Source organism: Narcine bancroftii, chromosome 8, assembly GCF_036971445.1.
Source record: "Narcine bancroftii isolate sNarBan1 chromosome 8, sNarBan1.hap1, whole genome shotgun sequence".
Lineage (NCBI taxonomy): Eukaryota > Metazoa > Chordata > Chondrichthyes > Torpediniformes > Narcinidae > Narcine > Narcine bancroftii.
Window position 1 is genome coordinate 115,480,832 of NC_091476.1, and position 19,471 is coordinate 115,500,302.

A 19,471-nucleotide genomic window follows, 5' to 3' on the forward strand; every position below is an offset into this window, starting at 1 on the left:
CTCGTTTCCCACATCTCATTTCCCCCTTCTGATAACCCGCATCAGATTCCCTGCAACAGATTCCCTGCCTCAGATTCCCTGCCTCACATTCCCTGCATCAGATTCCCTTCATTTGATTCCCTGCCTCTGATTCCCCGCCTCTGATTCACCACCTCATATTCGCCGCCTCAGGTTCCCTGCCTCTGATTCCCTGCCTCCGATTCCCTGCCTCTGATTCCCTGCATCTGATTCCCCGCCTCTGATTCACCGACTCTGATTCCCCGCCTCTGATTCCCCGCCTCTGATTCCCCGCCTCTGATTCCCCGCCTCTGATTCCCCGCCTCTGATTCCCCGCCTCTGATTCCCTGCCTCTCTGTCCCTGCCTCTATTTCCGTGCCTCTTTCTCTGCATCTCGTTTCCCACATCTCATTACCCCCTTCTGATAACCCGCATCAGATTCCATGCCACAGATTCCCTGCCTCAGATTCCCTGCCTCAGATTCCCTGCATCAGATTCCCTTCATCTGATTCCCTGCCTCTGTTTACCCGTCTCTGATTCCCCACCTCTGATTCCCTGCCTCAGATTCCCTGCCTCTGATTCCCTGCCTCTGATTCCCTGCCTCTGATTCCCTGCATCTGAATGCCGGCCTCTGATTCTCCGCCTCTGATTCCCCGCCTCAGATTCCCCACCTCTGATTCCCCGCTTCTGATTCCCCGCCTCTGATTTCCCGCCTCTGATTACCCGCCTCTGATTCCCCGTCTCTGATTCCCCACCTCTGATTCACTGCCTAGCTTTCCGCACAACTTTCCTGACCTACGTTCCCCACATATCTTTCCCCGCCTCTGATACCCTGCCTCTGATTCCCCGCCTCTGATTCCCCACCTCTGATTCACTGCCTCCCTTTCCGCTCAACTTTCCTGGCCTACGTTTCCCCACATATCTTTCCCCGCCTCTGATACCCCGCCTCTGATTCCCCGCCTCTGATTCCCCGCCTCTGATGACCCGCATCTGATACCCCGCCTCTGATTCCCCGCCTCTGATACCCTGCCTCTGATAACTTTTTACTGATTCCCTGCCTCAGATTCCCTGCCTCAGATTCCCTGCCTCAGATTCCCTGCATCAGATTCCCTTCATCTGATTCCCTGCCTCTGATTACCCGCCTCTGATTCCCCACCTCTGAGTCCCTGCCTCAGATTCCCTGCCTCTGATTCTCTGCCTCTGATTCCCTGCCTCTGATTCCCTGCATCTGATTGCCCGCCTCTGATTCTCTGCCTCTGATTCCCCGCCTCTGATTCCCCGCCTCTGATTCCCCGCCTCTGATTCCTCGCCTCTGATTCCCCGCCTCTGATTCCCCACCTCTGTCTCTATGCCTCTCTTTTGCCTGCACTCTTTCCCCTCCACTCTTTCCGTGCCTCTCTTTCCCTCCCTCAATTTCAACAACTCTGTTTGATCTGTTCTGTGTACCTCATTTTCAACATACAAGTTCCAACCACTATGTTTCGCCCATCTCTTTCGCCGCCTCTATTTATGCACCTATGTTTACCCGCTTCTGTTTACCCGCCTGTTTCCCCACATCTCTTTCCCCACCTCTGATTCCACGCCTCTGATTCCCCGCCTCTCATTCCCCGCCTCTGATTCCCCGCCTCTGATTCACCGCCTCCCTTTCCGCGCAACTTTCCTGGCCTAAGTTTCCCCACATCTCTTTCCCCACCTCTGATTCCACGCCTCTGATTCGCCGCCTCTGATTGGCCGCCTCTGATTCCCTGCCTCTGATTCCCCGCCTCTGATTCCCCGCCTCTGATTCCCCGCCTCTGATTCCCCGCCTCTGATTCCCCGCCTCTGATTCGCCGCCTCTGATTCCCCGCCTCTGGATCCCTGCCTCTTTATCCCTGCCTCTATTTCCGTGCCTCTTTCTCTGCATCTCGTTTCCCACATCTCATTTCCCCCTTCAGATAACCGGCATCAGATTCCCTGCCACAGATTCCCAGCCTCAGATTCCCTGCCTCAGATTCCCTGCATCAGATTCCCTTCATCTGATTCCCTGCCTCTGATTACCCGGCTCTGATTCCCCACCTCTGAGTCCCTGCCTCAGATTCCCTGCCTCTGATTCTCTGCCTCTGATTCCCTTCCTCTGATTCCCTGCATCTGATTGCCCGCCTCTGATTCTCTGCCTCTGATTCCCCGCCTCTGATACCCCGCCTCTGATTCCCCGCCTCTGATTCCTCACCTCTGATTCCCCGCCTCTGATTCCCTTCCTCTGATAACCTGCCTCTGATTCCCTGCCTCTGAGTCCCCACTTCTGATTCCCCGCGTCCGATTCCGCACCCATGTTTCACCGCCTCTGTTGCTCTGCTTCTGATTTCCCGGCTCAGATTCACCGGCTCTGATTCCGCATCTCTGATTCCATGCCTCTCTTTCTGTGTCTCTGATTCCCCGCCTCTGATTCCACGCCTCTGATTACCTGCCTCTGATACCCTGCCTCTCTTTCCCTGCCTCTATTTCCGTGCCTCTTTCTCTGCATCTCGTTTCCCACATCTCATTTCCCCCTTCTGATAACCCGCATCAGATTCCCTGCAACAGATTCCCTGCCTCAGATTCCCTGCCTCACATTCCCTGCATCAGATTCCCTTCATTTGATTCCCTGCCTCTGATTCCCCGCCTCTGATTCACCACCTCATATTCGCCGCCTCAGGTTCCCTGCCTCTGATTCCCTGCCTCCGATTCCCTGCCTCTGATTCCCTGCATCTGATTCCCCGCCTCTGATTCACCGCCTCTGATTCCCCGCCTCTGATTCCCCGCCTCTGATTCCCCGCCTCTGATTCCCCGCCTCTGATTCCCCGCCTCTGATTCCCCGCCTCTGATTCCCTGCCTCTCTGTCCCTGCCTCTATTTCCGTGCCTCTTTCTCTGCATCTCGTTTCCCACATCTCATTACCCCCTTCTGATAACCCGCATCAGATTCCATGCCACAGATTCCCTGCCTCAGATTCCCTGCCTCAGATTCCCTGCATCAGATTCCCTTCATCTGATTCCCTGCCTCTGTTTACCCGTCTCTGATTCCCCACCTCTGATTCCCTGCCTCAGATTCCCTGCCTCTGATTCCCTGCCTCTGATTCCCTGCCTCTGATTCCCTGCATCTGAATGCCGGCCTCTGATTCCCTGCCTCTGATTCCCTGCATCTGATTGCCCGCCTCTGATTCTCTGCCTCTGATTCCCCGCCTCTGATTCCCCGCCTCTGATTCCCCGCCTCTGATTCCTCGCCTCTGATTCCCCGCCTCTGATTCCCCACCTCTGTCTCTATGCCTCTCTTTTGCCTGCACTCTTTCCCCTCCACTCTTTCCGTGCCTCTCTTTCCCTCCCTCAATTTCAACAACTCTGTTTGATCTGTTCTGTGTACCTCATTTTCAACATACAAGTTCCAACCACTATGTTTCGCCCATCTCTTTCGCCGCCTCTATTTATGCACCTATGTTTACCCGCTTCTGTTTACCCGCCTGTTTCCCCACATCTCTTTCCCCACCTCTGATTCCACGCCTCTGATTCCCCGCCTCTCATTCCCCGCCTCTGATTCCCCGCCTCTGATTCACCACCTCCCTTTCCGCGCAACTTTCCTGGCCTAAGTTTCCCCACATCTCTTACCCCACCTCTGATTCCACGCCTCTGATTCGCCTCCTCTGATTGCCCGCCTCTGATTCCCTGCCTCTGATTCCCCGCCTCTGATTCCCCGCCTCTGATTCCCCGCCTCTGATTCCCCGCCTCTGATTCCCCGCCTCTGATTCGCCGCCTCTGATTCCCCGCCTCTGGTTCCCTGCCTCTTTATCCCTGCCTCTATTTCCGTGCCTCTTTCTCTGCATCTCGTTTCCTACATCTCATTTCCCCCTTCAGATAACCGGCATCAGATTCCCTGCCACAGATTCCCAGCCTCAGATTCCCTGCCTCAGATTCCCTGCATCAGATTCCCTTCATCTGATTCCCTGCCTCTGATTACCCGGCTCTGATTCCCCACCTCTGAGTCCCTGCCTCAGATTCCCTGCCTCTGATTCTCTGCCTCTGATTCCCTTCCTCTGATTCCCTGCATCTGATTGCCCGCCTCTGATTCTCCGCCTCTGATTCCCCGCCTCTGATACCCCGCCTCTGATTCCCCGCCTCTGATTCCTCACCTCTGATTCCCCGCCTCTGATTCCCTTCCTCTGATAACCTGCCTCTGATTCCCTGCCTCTGAGTCCCCACTTCTGATTCCCCGCGTCCGATTCCGCACCCATGTTTCACCGCCTCTGTTGCTCTGCTTCTGATTTCCCGGCTCAGATTCACCGGCTCTGATTCCGCATCTCTGATTCCATGCCTCTCTTTCTGTGGCTCTGATTCCCCGCCTCTGATTCCACGCCTCTGATTACCTGCCTCTGATACCCTGCCTCTCTTTCCCTGCCTCTATTTCCGTGCCTCTTTCTCTGCATCTCGTTTCCCACATCTCATTTCCCCCTTCTGATAACCCGCATCAGATTCCCTGCAACAGATTCCCTGCCTCAGATTCCCTGCCTCACATTCCCTGCATCAGATTCCCTTCATTTGATTCCCTGCCTCTGATTCCCCGCCTCTGATTCACCACCTCATATTCGCCGCCTCAGGTTCCCTGCCTCTGATTCCCTGCCTCCGATTCCCTGCCTCTGATTCCCTGCATCTGATTCCCCGCCTCTGATTCACCGCCTCTGATTCCCCGCCTCTGATTCCCCGCCTCTGATTCCCCGCCTCTGATTCCCCGCCTCTGATTCCCCGCCTCTGATTCCCCGCCTCTGATTCCCTGCCTCTCTGTCCCTGCCTCTATTTCCGTGCCTCTTTCTCTGCATCTCGTTTCCCACATCTCATTACCCCCTTCTGATAACCCGCATCAGATTCCATGCCACAGATTCCCTGCCTCAGATTCCCTGCCTCAGATTCCCTGCATCAGATTCCCTTCATCTGATTCCCTGCCTCTGTTTACCCGTCTCTGATTCCCCACCTCTGATTCCCTGCCTCAGATTCCCTGCCTCTGATTCCCTGCCTCTGATTCCCTGCCTCTGATTCCCTGCATCTGAATGCCGGCCTCTGATTCTCCGCCTCTGATTCCCCGCCTCAGATTCCCCACCTCTGATTCCCCGCTTCTGATTCCCCGCCTCTGATTTCCCGCCTCTGATTACCCGCCTCTGATTCCCCGTCTCTGATTCCCCACCTCTGATTCACTGCCTAGCTTTCCGCACAACTTTCCTGACCTACGTTCCCCACATATCTTTCCCCGCCTCTGATACCCTGCCTCTGATTCCCCGCCTCTGATTCCCCGCCTCTGATTCCCCGCATCTGATACCCCGCCTCTGATTCTCCGCCTCTGCTACCCTGCCTCTGATAACTTTTTACTGATTCCCTGCCTCAGATTCGCTGCCTCCGATTCCCTGCCTCAAATTCCCTGCCTCAGATTCCCTGCATCAGATTCCCTTCATCTGATTCCCTGCCTCTGATTCCCCGCCTCTGATTCCCTGCCTCTGATTCCCCACCGCTGTCTCTACGCCTTTCATTTGCCTGCACTCTTTCCCCTCCACTCTTTCCGTGCCTCTCTTTCCCTCCCTCAATTTCAACAACTCTGTTTGATCTGTTCTGTGTACCTAATTTTCAACACACAAGTTCCAACCACTATGTTTCGCCCATCTCTTTCGCTGCCTCTATTTATGCACCTATGTTTACCGCTATATTTTTCCCGCCTGATTCCCCACATCTCTTTCCCCACCTCTGATTCCACGCCTCTGATTCCCCGCCTCTGATTCCCCACCTCTGATACCCCGCCTCTGATTCACCGCCTCCCTTTACGCGCAACTTTCCTGGCCTACGTTTCCCCACATCTCTTTCCCCACCTCTGATTCCACGCCTCAGATTCGCCGCCTCTGATTTCCCGCCTCTGATTCCCTGCCTCTGATTCCCCGCCTCTGATTCCCCGCCTCTGATTCCCCCCTCTGATTCCCCGCCTCTGATTCCCCGCCTCTGATTCCCCACCTCTCATTCCCCGCCTCTGATTCCCCGCCTCTGATTCCCCGCCTCCGATTCCCTGCCTCTGATTCCCTGCATCTGATTCCCCGCCTCTGATTCACCGACTCTGATTCCCCGCCTCTGATTCCCCGCCTCTGATTCCCCGCCTCTGATTCCCCGCCTCTGATTCCCCGCCTCTGATTCCCCGCCTCTGATTCCCTGCCTCTCTGTCCCTGCCTCTATTTCCGTGCCTCTTTCTCTGCATCTCGTTTCCCACATCTCATTACCCCCTTCTGATAACCCGCATCAGATTCCATGCCACAGATTCCCTGCCTCAGATTCCCTGCCTCAGATTCCCTGCATCAGATTCCCTTCATCTGATTCCCTGCCTCTGTTTACCCGTCTCTGATTCCCCACCTCTGATTCCCTGCCTCAGATTCCCTGCCTCTGATTCCCTGCCTCTGATTCCCTGCCTCTGATTCCCTGCATCTGAATGCCGGCCTCTGATTCTCCGCCTCTGATTCCCCGCCTCAGATTCCCCACCTCTGATTCCCCGCTTCTGATTCCCCGCCTCTGATTTCCCGCCTCTGATTACCCGCCTCTGATTCCCCGTCTCTGATTCCCCACCTCTGATTCACTGCCTAGCTTTCCGCACAACTTTCCTGACCTACGTTCCCCACATATCTTTCCCCGCCTCTGATACCCTGCCTCTGATTCCCCGCCTCTGATTCCCCACCTCTGATTCACTGCCTCCCTTTCCGCTCAACTTTCCTGGCCTACGTTTCCCCACATATCTTTCCCCGCCTCTGATACCCCGCCTCTGATTCCCCGCCTCTGATTCCCCGCCTCTGATGACCCGCATCTGATACCCCGCCTCTGATTCCCCGCCTCTGATACCCTGCCTCTGATAACTTTTTACTGATTCCCTGCCTCAGATTCCCTGCCTCAGATTCCCTGCCTCAGATTCCCTGCATCAGATTCCCTTCATCTGATTCCCTGCCTCTGATTACCCGCCTCTGATTCCCCACCTCTGAGTCCCTGCCTCAGATTCCCTGCCTCTGATTCTCTGCCTCTGATTCCCTGCCTCTGATTCCCTGCATCTGATTGCCCGCCTCTGATTCTCTGCCTCTGATTCCCCGCCTCTGATTCCCCGCCTCTGATTCCCCGCCTCTGATTCCTCGCCTCTGATTCCCCGCCTCTGATTCCCCACCTCTGTCTCTATGCCTCTCTTTTGCCTGCACTCTTTCCCCTCCACTCTTTCCGTGCCTCTCTTTCCCTCCCTCAATTTCAACAACTCTGTTTGATCTGTTCTGTGTACCTCATTTTCAACATACAAGTTCCAACCACTATGTTTCGCCCATCTCTTTCGCCGCCTCTATTTATGCACCTATGTTTACCCGCTTCTGTTTACCCGCCTGTTTCCCCACATCTCTTTCCCCACCTCTGATTCCACGCCTCTGATTCCCCGCCTCTCATTCCCCGCCTCTGATTCCCCGCCTCTGATTCACCGCCTCCCTTTCCGCGCAACTTTCCTGGCCTAAGTTTCCCCACATCTCTTTCCCCACCTCTGATTCCACGCCTCTGATTCGCCGCCTCTGATTGGCCGCCTCTGATTCCCTGCCTCTGATTCCCCGCCTCTGATTCCCCGCCTCTGATTCCCCGCCTCTGATTCCCCGCCTCTGATTCCCCGCCTCTGATTCGCCGCCTCTGATTCCCCGCCTCTGGATCCCTGCCTCTTTATCCCTGCCTCTATTTCCGTGCCTCTTTCTCTGCATCTCGTTTCCCACATCTCATTTCCCCCTTCAGATAACCGGCATCAGATTCCCTGCCACAGATTCCCAGCCTCAGATTCCCTGCCTCAGATTCCCTGCATCAGATTCCCTTCATCTGATTCCCTGCCTCTGATTACCCGGCTCTGATTCCCCACCTCTGAGTCCCTGCCTCAGATTCCCTGCCTCTGATTCTCTGCCTCTGATTCCCTTCCTCTGATTCCCTGCATCTGATTGCCCGCCTCTGATTCTCTGCCTCTGATTCCCCGCCTCTGATACCCCGCCTCTGATTCCCCGCCTCTGATTCCTCACCTCTGATTCCCCGCCTCTGATTCCCTTCCTCTGATAACCTGCCTCTGATTCCCTGCCTCTGAGTCCCCACTTCTGATTCCCCGCGTCCGATTCCGCACCCATGTTTCACCGCCTCTGTTGCTCTGCTTCTGATTTCCCGGCTCAGATTCACCGGCTCTGATTCCGCATCTCTGATTCCATGCCTCTCTTTCTGTGTCTCTGATTCCCCGCCTCTGATTCCACGCCTCTGATTACCTGCCTCTGATACCCTGCCTCTCTTTCCCTGCCTCTATTTCCGTGCCTCTTTCTCTGCATCTCGTTTCCCACATCTCATTTCCCCCTTCTGATAACCCGCATCAGATTCCCTGCAACAGATTCCCTGCCTCAGATTCCCTGCCTCACATTCCCTGCATCAGATTCCCTTCATTTGATTCCCTGCCTCTGATTCCCCGCCTCTGATTCACCACCTCATATTCGCCGCCTCAGGTTCCCTGCCTCTGATTCCCTGCCTCCGATTCCCTGCCTCTGATTCCCTGCATCTGATTCCCCGCCTCTGATTCACCGCCTCTGATTCCCCGCCTCTGATTCCCCGCCTCTGATTCCCCGCCTCTGATTCCCCGCCTCTGATTCCCCGCCTCTGATTCCCCGCCTCTGATTCCCTGCCTCTCTGTCCCTGCCTCTATTTCCGTGCCTCTTTCTCTGCATCTCGTTTCCCACATCTCATTACCCCCTTCTGATAACCCGCATCAGATTCCATGCCACAGATTCCCTGCCTCAGATTCCCTGCCTCAGATTCCCTGCATCAGATTCCCTTCATCTGATTCCCTGCCTCTGTTTACCCGTCTCTGATTCCCCACCTCTGATTCCCTGCCTCAGATTCCCTGCCTCTGATTCCCTGCCTCTGATTCCCTGCCTCTGATTCCCTGCATCTGAATGCCGGCCTCTGATTCCCTGCCTCTGATTCCCTGCATCTGATTGCCCGCCTCTGATTCTCTGCCTCTGATTCCCCGCCTCTGATTCCCCGCCTCTGATTCCCCGCCTCTGATTCCTCGCCTCTGATTCCCCGCCTCTGATTCCCCACCTCTGTCTCTATGCCTCTCTTTTGCCTGCACTCTTTCCCCTCCACTCTTTCCGTGCCTCTCTTTCCCTCCCTCAATTTCAACAACTCTGTTTGATCTGTTCTGTGTACCTCATTTTCAACATACAAGTTCCAACCACTATGTTTCGCCCATCTCTTTCGCCGCCTCTATTTATGCACCTATGTTTACCCGCTTCTGTTTACCCGCCTGTTTCCCCACATCTCTTTCCCCACCTCTGATTCCACGCCTCTGATTCCCCGCCTCTCATTCCCCGCCTCTGATTCCCCGCCTCTGATTCACCACCTCCCTTTCCGCGCAACTTTCCTGGCCTAAGTTTCCCCACATCTCTTACCCCACCTCTGATTCCACGCCTCTGATTCGCCTCCTCTGATTGCCCGCCTCTGATTCCCTGCCTCTGATAACCCGCCTCTGATTCCCCGCCTCTGATTCCCCGCCTCTGATTCCCCGCCTCTGATTCCCCGCCTCTGATTCGCCGCCTCTGATTCCCCGCCTCTGGTTCCCTGCCTCTTTATCCCTGCCTCTATTTCCGTGCCTCTTTCTCTGCATCTCGTTTCCTACATCTCATTTCCCCCTTCAGATAACCGGCATCAGATTCCCTGCCACAGATTCCCAGCCTCAGATTCCCTGCCTCAGATTCCCTGCATCAGATTCCCTTCATCTGATTCCCTGCCTCTGATTACCCGGCTCTGATTCCCCACCTCTGAGTCCCTGCCTCAGATTCCCTGCCTCTGATTCTCTGCCTCTGATTCCCTTCCTCTGATTCCCTGCATCTGATTGCCCGCCTCTGATTCTCCGCCTCTGATTCCCCGCCTCTGATACCCCGCCTCTGATTCCCCGCCTCTGATTCCTCACCTCTGATTCCCCGCCTCTGATTCCCTTCCTCTGATAACCTGCCTCTGATTCCCTGCCTCTGAGTCCCCACTTCTGATTCCCCGCGTCCGATTCCGCACCCATGTTTCACCGCCTCTGTTGCTCTGCTTCTGATTTCCCGGCTCAGATTCACCGGCTCTGATTCCGCATCTCTGATTCCATGCCTCTCTTTCTGTGGCTCTGATTCCCCGCCTCTGATTCCACGCCTCTGATTACCTGCCTCTGATACCCTGCCTCTCTTTCCCTGCCTCTATTTCCGTGCCTCTTTCTCTGCATCTCGTTTCCCACATCTCATTTCCCCCTTCTGATAACCCGCATCAGATTCCCTGCAACAGATTCCCTGCCTCAGATTCCCTGCCTCACATTCCCTGCATCAGATTCCCTTCATTTGATTCCCTGCCTCTGATTCCCCGCCTCTGATTCACCACCTCATATTCGCCGCCTCAGGTTCCCTGCCTCTGATTCCCTGCCTCCGATTCCCTGCCTCTGATTCCCTGCATCTGATTCCCCGCCTCTGATTCACCGCCTCTGATTCCCCGCCTCTGATTCCCCGCCTCTGATTCCCCGCCTCTGATTCCCCGCCTCTGATTCCCCGCCTCTGATTCCCCGCCTCTGATTCCCTGCCTCTCTGTCCCTGCCTCTATTTCCGTGCCTCTTTCTCTGCATCTCGTTTCCCACATCTCATTACCCCCTTCTGATAACCCGCATCAGATTCCATGCCACAGATTCCCTGCCTCAGATTCCCTGCCTCAGATTCCCTGCATCAGATTCCCTTCATCTGATTCCCTGCCTCTGTTTACCCGTCTCTGATTCCCCACCTCTGATTCCCTGCCTCAGATTCCCTGCCTCTGATTCCCTGCCTCTGATTCCCTGCCTCTGATTCCCTGCATCTGAATGCCGGCCTCTGATTCTCCGCCTCTGATTCCCCGCCTCAGATTCCCCACCTCTGATTCCCCGCTTCTGATTCCCCGCCTCTGATTTCCCGCCTCTGATTACCCGCCTCTGATTCCCCGTCTCTGATTCCCCACCTCTGATTCACTGCCTAGCTTTCCGCACAACTTTCCTGACCTACGTTCCCCACATATCTTTCCCCGCCTCTGATACCCTGCCTCTGATTCCCCGCCTCTGATTCCCCGCCTCTGATTCCCCGCATCTGATACCCCGCCTCTGATTCTCCGCCTCTGCTACCCTGCCTCTGATAACTTTTTACTGATTCCCTGCCTCAGATTCGCTGCCTCCGATTCCCTGCCTCAAATTCCCTGCCTCAGATTCCCTGCATCAGATTCCCTTCATCTGATTCCCTGCCTCTGATTCCCCGCCTCTGATTCCCTGCCTCTGATTCCCCACCGCTGTCTCTACGCCTTTCATTTGCCTGCACTCTTTCCCCTCCACTCTTTCCGTGCCTCTCTTTCCCTCCCTCAATTTCAACAACTCTGTTTGATCTGTTCTGTGTACCTAATTTTCAACACACAAGTTCCAACCACTATGTTTCGCCCATCTCTTTCGCTGCCTCTATTTATGCACCTATGTTTACCGCTATATTTTTCGCGCCTGATTCCCCACATCTCTTTCCCCACCTCTGATTCCACGCCTCTGATTCCCCGCCTCTGATTCCCCACCTCTGATACCCCGCCTCTGATTCACCGCCTCCCTTTACGCGCAACTTTCCTGGCCTACGTTTCCCCACATCTCTTTCCCCACCTCTGATTCCACGCCTCAGATTCGCCGCCTCTGATTTCCCGCCTCTGATTCCCTGCCTCTGATTCCCCGCCTCTGATTCCCCGCCTCTGATTCCCCCCTCTGATTCCCCGCCTCTGATTCCCCGCCTCTGATTCCCCACCTCTCATTCCCCGCCTCTGATTCCCCGCCTCTGATTCACCGCCTCCCTTTCCGCGCAACTTTCCTGGCCTAAGTTTCCCCACATCTCTTTCCCCACCTCTGATTCCACGCCTCTGATTCGCCGCCTCTGATTGCCCGCCTCTGATTCCCTGCCTCTGATTCCCCGCCTCTGATTCCCCGCCTCTAATTCCCCGCCTCTGATTCCCCGCCTCTGATTCCCCGCCTCTGATTCGCCGCCTCTGATTCCCCGCCTCTGGTTCCCTGCCTCTTTATCCCTGCCTCTATTTCCGTGCCTCTTTCTCTGCATCTCGTTTCCCACATCTCATTTCCCCCTTCAGATAACCGGCATCAGATTCCCTGCCACAGATTCCCAGCCTCAGATTCCCTGCCTCAGATTCCCTGCATCAGATTCCATTCATCTGATTCCCTGCCTCTGATTACCCGGCTCTGATTCCCCACCTCTGAGTCCCTGCCTCAGATTCCCTGCCTCTGATTCTCTGCCTCTGATTCCCTTCCTCTGATTCCCTGCATCTGATTGCCCGCCTCTGATTCTCCGCCTCTGATTCCCCGCCTCTGATACCCCGCCTCTGATTCCCCGCCTCTGATTCCTCACCTCTGATTCCCCGCCTCTGATTCCCCTCCTCTGATAACCTGCCTCTGATTCCCTGCCTCTGAGTCCCCACTTCTGATTCCCCGCGTCCGATTCCGCACCCATGTTTCACCGCCTCTGTTGCTCTGCTTCTGATTTCCCGGCTCAGATTCACCGGCTCTGATTCCGCATCTCTGATTCCATGCCTCTCTTTCTGTGTCTCTGATTCCCCGCCTCTGATTCCACGCCTCTGATTACCTGCCTCTGATACCCTGCCTCTCTTTCCCTGCCTCTATTTCCGTGCCTCTTTCTCTGCATCTCGTTTCCCACATCTCATTTCCCCCTTCTGATAACCCGCATCAGATTCCCTGCAACAGATTCCCTGCCTCAGATTCCCTGCCTCACATTCCCTGCATCAGATTCCCTTCATTTGATTCCCTGCCTCTGATTCCCCGCCTCTGATTCACCACCTCATATTCGCCGCCTCAGGTTCCCTGCCTCTGATTCCCTGCCTCCGATTCCCTGCCTCTGATTCCCTGCATCTGATTCCCCGCCTCTGATTCACCGACTCTGATTCCCCGCCTCTGATTCCCCGCCTCTGATTCCCCGCCTCTGATTCCCCGCCTCTGATTCCCCGCCTCTGATTCCCCGCCTCTGATTCCCTGCCTCTCTGTCCCTGCCTCTATTTCCGTGCCTCTTTCTCTGCATCTCGTTTCCCACATCTCATTACCCCCTTCTGATAACCCGCATCAGATTCCATGCCACAGATTCCCTGCCTCAGATTCCCTGCCTCAGATTCCCTGCATCAGATTCCCTTCATCTGATTCCCTGCCTCTGTTTACCCGTCTCTGATTCCCCACCTCTGATTCCCTGCCTCAGATTCCCTGCCTCTGATTCCCTGCCTCTGATTCCCTGCCTCTGATTCCCTGCATCTGAATGCCGGCCTCTGATTCTCCGCCTCTGATTCCCCGCCTCAGATTCCCCACCTCTGATTCCCCGCTTCTGATTCCCCGCCTCTGATTTCCCGCCTCTGATTACCCGCCTCTGATTCCCCGTCTCTGATTCCCCACCTCTGATTCACTGCCTAGCTTTCCGCACAACTTTCCTGACCTACGTTCCCCACATATCTTTCCCCGCCTCTGATACCCTGCCTCTGATTCCCCGCCTCTGATTCCCCGCCTCTGATTCCCCGCATCTGATACCCCGCCTCTGATTCTCCGCCTCTGCTACCCTGCCTCTGATAACTTTTTACTGATTCCCTGCCTCAGATTCGCTGCCTCCGATTCCCTGCCTCAAATTCCCTGCCTCAGATTCCCTGCATCAGATTCCCTTCATCTGATTCCCTGCCTCTGATTCCCCGCCTCTGATTCCCTGCCTCTGATTCCCCACCGCTGTCTCTACGCCTTTCATTTGCCTGCACTCTTTCCCCTCCACTCTTTCCGTGCCTCTCTTTCCCTCCCTCAATTTCAACAACTCTGTTTGATCTGTTCTGTGTACCTAATTTTCAACACACAAGTTCCAACCACTATGTTTCGCCCATCTCTTTCGCTGCCTCTATTTATGCACCTATGTTTACCGCTATATTTTTCCCGCCTGATTCCCCACATCTCTTTCCCCACCTCTGATTCCACGCCTCTGATTCCCCGCCTCTGATTCCCCACCTCTGATACCCCGCCTCTGATTCACCGCCTCCCTTTACGCGCAACTTTCCTGGCCTACGTTTCCCCACATCTCTTTCCCCACCTCTGATTCCACGCCTCAGATTCGCCGCCTCTGATTTCCCGCCTCTGATTCCCTGCCTCTGATTCCCCGCCTCTGATTCCCCGCCTCTGATTCCCCCCTCTGATTCCCCGCCTCTGATTCCCCGCCTCTGATTCCCCACCTCTGATTCCCCGCCTCTGATTCCCCGCCTCTCTTTCCCTGCCTCTATTTCCGTGCCTCTTTCTCTGCATCTCGTTTCCCACATCTCATTTCCCCCTTCTGATAACCCTCATCAGATTCCCTGCCACAGATTCCCTTCATCTGATTCCCTGCCTCTGATTCCCCGCCTCTGATTCCCCACCTCTGATTCCCTGCCTCAGATCCCCTGCCTCTGATTCCCTGCCTCTGATTCCCCGCCTCTGATTCCCCACCTCTGATTCCCTGCCTCAGATTCCCTGCCTCTGATTCCCTGCCTCTGATTCACTGCCTCTGATTCCCTGCATCTGATTGCCGACCTCTGATTCTCCGCCTCTGATTCCCCGCCTCTGATTCCCCACCTCTGATTCCCCGCTTCTGATTTCGTGCCTCTGATTTCCCGCCTCTGATTCTCCGCCTCTGATTCCCCGCCTCTGATTCCTCACCTCTGATACCCCGCTTATGATTCCCCGCCTCTGATTTCCCTGCCTCTGATTCCCTGCCTCTGATTCCCCGCCACTGATTCCCCACCTCTGATTCCCTGCCTCAGATTCCCTGTCTCTGATACCCCGCCTCTGATTCCCCGCATCTGATTCCCTGCATCTGATTCCCCGCCTCAGATACCCCGCCTCTGATTTCCCGGCTCTGATTCCCTGCCTCTGATTCCCCGCCTCTGATTCCCCGCCTCTGATTCCCCACCTCTGATTCCCCGCCTCTGATTCCCCGCCTGTGTTTACCTGCCTCTGTTTACACGCCTGTTTCCCCGCCTCTGATTCCCCACCTCAGATTCCCTACCTCAGATTCCCTGCCTCTGATTCCCTGCCTCTGATTCCCTGCCTCTGATTCCCTGCATCTGATTGCCCGCCTCTGATTCTCCGCCTCTGATTCCACGCCTCTGATTCCCCACCTCTGATTCCCCGCTTCTGATTCCCCGCCTCTGATTCCCCGCCTCTGATTCCCCGCCTCTGATTCCCCGCCTCTGATTCCCCACCTCTGATTCGCTGCCGCCCTTTCCGCTCAACTTTCCTGGCCTACGTTTCCCCACATATCTTTCCCCGCCTCTGATACCCCGCCTCTGACTCCCCGCCTCTGATTCCCCGCCTCTGATGACCCGCATCTGATACCCCGCCTCTGATTCCCCGCCCCTGATACCCTGCCTCTGATAACTTTTTACTGATTCCCTGCCTCAGATTCCCTGCCTCCGATTCCCTGCCTCAGATTCCCTGCCTCAGATTCCCTGCATCAGATTCCCTTCATCTGATTCCCTGCCTCTGATTCCCCGCCTCTGATTCCCCGCCTCTGATTCCCTGCCTCTGATTCCCCGCCTCTGATTCCCCGCATCTGATTCCCTGCCTATCTTTCCCTGCCTCTATTTCCGTGCCTCTTTCTCTGCATCTCGTTTCCCACATCTCATTACCCCCTTCAGATAACCCGCATCAGTTTCCCTGCCACAGATTCCCTGCCTCAGATTCCCTGCCTCAGATTCCCTGCATCAGATTCCCTGCATCAGATTCCCTTCATCTGATTCCCTGCCTCTGATTCCCCGCGGCTGATTCCCCACCTCTGATTCCCTGCCTCTGATTCCCTGCCTCTGATTCACTGCCTCTGATTCCCTGCATCTGATTGCCCGCCTCTGATTCCCTGCCTCTGATTCCCCGCCTCTGATTCCCCGCCTCTGATTCCCCGCCTCTGATTCCCCACCTCTGATTCCCCACTTCTGATTCGCCGCCTCTGATTCCCCGTCTCTGATTCCACGCCTCTGATTCCCCGCCTCTGATTCCGCGCCTCTGATTCCCCGCCTCTGATTCCCCGCCTCTGATTCCCCGCCTCTGTTTACCCACCTGTTTCCCCGCCTCTGATTCCCCACCTCAGATTCCCTGCCTCAGATTCCCTGCCTCTGATTCCCTTCCTCTGATTCCCTTCCTCTGATTCCCTGCATCTGATTGCCCGCCTCTGATTCTCCGCCTCTGATTCCCCGCCTCTGATTCCCCACCTCTGATTCCCCGCTTCTGATTCCCCGCCTCTGAATCCCCGCCTCTGATTCCCCGCCTCTGATTCACCGCCTCTGATTCCCCACCTCTGATTCACTGCCTCCCTTTCCGCTCAACTTTCCTGGCCTACGTTTCCCCACATATCTTTCCCAGCCTCTGATTCCCCGCCTCTGATTCCACGCCTCTGATTCCCCGCCTCTGATTCCCCACCTCTGATTCCCCGCCTCTAATTCCCCGCCTCTGATTCCCCTCCTCTGATACCCCGCCTCTGATTCCCCGCCTCTGATTCCCCGCATCTGATTCCCCGCATCTGATTCCCCGCCTCTGATTCCCCGCCTCTGATTCCCCGCCTCTGATTCCCCGCCTCTGATTCCCCGCCTCTGATTCCCCGCCTCTTATTCCCCGCCTATGTTTACCCGCCTCTGTTTACCCGCCTGTTTCCCCGCCTCAGATTCCCTGCCTCAGATTCCTTGCATCAGATTCCCTTCATCTGATTCCCTGCATCTGATTCCCTGCCTCTGATTCCCCGCCTCTGATTCCCCGCCTCTGATTCCCCACCTCTGATTCCCCCCTCTGATTCCCCGCCTCTGATTCCCCTCCTCTGATTCCCCGCCTCTGATTTCCCGCGTCTGATACCCTGCCTCTCTTTCCCTTCCTCTATTTCCGTGCCTCTTTCTCTGCATCTCGTTTCCCACATCTCATTTCCCCCTTCTGATAACCCGCATCAGATTCCCTGCCACAGATTCCCTGCCTCAGTTTCCCTGCCTCAGATTCCCTGCATCAGATTCCCTGCATCAGATTCCCTTCATCTGATTCCCTGCCTCTGATTCCCCGCCTCTGTTTCCCCACCTCTGAGACCCTGCCTCAGATTCCCTGCCTCTGATTCTCTGCGTCTGATTCCCTTCCCCTGATTCCCTGCATCTGATTGCCCGCCTCTGATTCTCCGCATCTGATTCCCCGCCTCTGATTCCCCGCCTCTGATTCCCCGCATCTGATTCCTCGCCTCTGATTCCCCGCCTCTGATTCCCTGCCTCTGATAACCTGCTTCTGATTCCCTGCCTCTGATTCCCTGCCTCTGATTCCCTGCCTCTGAGTCCCCACTTCTGATTCCCCGCGTCCGATTCCGCACCCATGTTTCACCGCCTCTGTTGCACTGCTTCTGATTTCCCGGCTCAGATTCACCCGCTCTGATTCCGCACCTCTGATTCCACGCCTCTCTTTCTGTGTCTCTGATACCCCGCGTCTGATTCCACGCCTCTGATTACCCGCCTCTGATACCCTGCCTCTCTTTCCCTGCCCCTATTTCCGTGCCTCTTTCTCTGCATCTCGTTTCCCACATCTCATTTCCCCCTTCTGATAACCCGCATCGGATTCCCTGCCACAGATTCCCTGCCTCAGATTCCCTTCATCTGATTCCCTGCCTCTGATTCCCCGCCTCTGATTCCCTGCCTCTGATTCCCCACCTCTGTTTACCCGCCTGTTTCCCCGCCTCTGAATCACCACCTCATATTCGCCGCCACAGATTCCCTGCCTCTGATTCCCTGCCTCTGATTCCCTGCCTCAGATTCCCTGCATCTGATTGCCCGCCTCTGATTCCCTGCCTCTGATTCCCCGCCTCTGATTCCCCGCCTCTGATTCCCCGCCTCTGATTCCCTACCTCCGATTCCCCACTTCTGATTCCCTGCCTCTGATTCCCCGCCTCTGATTCCACGCCTCTGATTCCCCGCCTCCGATACCCCGCCTCTGATTCCACGCCTCTGATACCCCGCCTCTGATTCCCCGCATCTGATTCCCCGCCTCAGATTCCCCGCCTCTGATTTCCCGGCTCTGTTTCCCCGCCTCTGATTCCCCGACTCTGATTCTCCGCCTCTGATTCCCCACCTATGTTTACCCGCCTCTGTTTAACCGCCTGTTTTCCCGCCTCTGATTCCCCACCACAGATTCCCTGCCTCAGATTCCCTGCCTCTGATTCCCTGCCTCTGATTCCCTGCCTCTGATTCACTGCATCTGATTGCCCGCCTCTGATTCTCCGCCTCTGATTCCCCGCCTCTGATTCCCCACCTCTGATTCCCCACTTCTGATTCCCCGCCTCTGATTCCCCGCCTCTGAGTCCCCGCCTCTGATTCCCCACTTCTGATTGCCCGCCTCTGATTCCCTGCCTATGATTCTCCGCCTCTGATTCCCCACATCTGATTCCCCACTTCTGACTCCCCGCCTCTGATTCCCCGCCTCTGATTCCACGCCTCTGATTCCCCACCTCTGATTCCCCGCCTCTAATTCCCTGCCTCTGATTCCCCTCCTCTGATACCCCGCCTCTGATTCCCCGCCTCTGATTCCCCGCATTTGATTCCCCGCCTCTGATTCCCAACCTCTTATTCCCCGCCTCTGATTCCCCGCCTCTGATTCCCCGCCTCTGATTCCCCGCCTCTGATTCCCCGCCTATGTTTACCCGCCTCTGTTTACCCGCCTGTTTCCCCGCCTCTCATTCCCCACCTCAGATTCCCTACCTCAGATTCCCTGCCTCTGATTCCCTGCCTCTGATTCCCTGCCTCTGATTCACTGCATCTGATTGCCCGCCTCTGATTCTCCGCCTCTGATTCCCCGCCTCTGATTCCCCACCTATGATTCCCCGCTTCTGATTCCCCGCCTCTGATTCCCCGCCTCTCATTCCCCGCCTCTCATTCCCCGCCTCTGATTCCCCACCTCTGATTCACTGCCTCCCTTTCCGCTCAACTTTCCTGGCGTACGTTTCCCCACATATCTTTCCCCGCCTCTGATACCCCGCCTCTGATTCCCCGCCTCTGATTCCCCGCCTATGATGACCCGCATCTGATACCCCGCCTCTGATTCCCCGCCTCTGATACCCTGCCTCTGATAACTTTTTACTGATTCCCTGCATCAGATTCCCTTCATCTGATTCCCTGCCTCTGATTCCCCGCCTCAGATTCCCAGCCTCTGATTCCCCACCTCTGTCTCTATGCCTCTCTTTTGCCTTCACTCTTTCCCCTCCACTCTTTCCGTGCCTCTCTTTCCCTCCCTCAATTTCAACAACTCTGTTTGATCTGTTCTGTGTACCTCATTTTCAACATACAAGTTCCAACCACTATGTTTCGCCCATCTCTTTCGCCGCCTCTATTTATGCACCTATGTTTACCCGC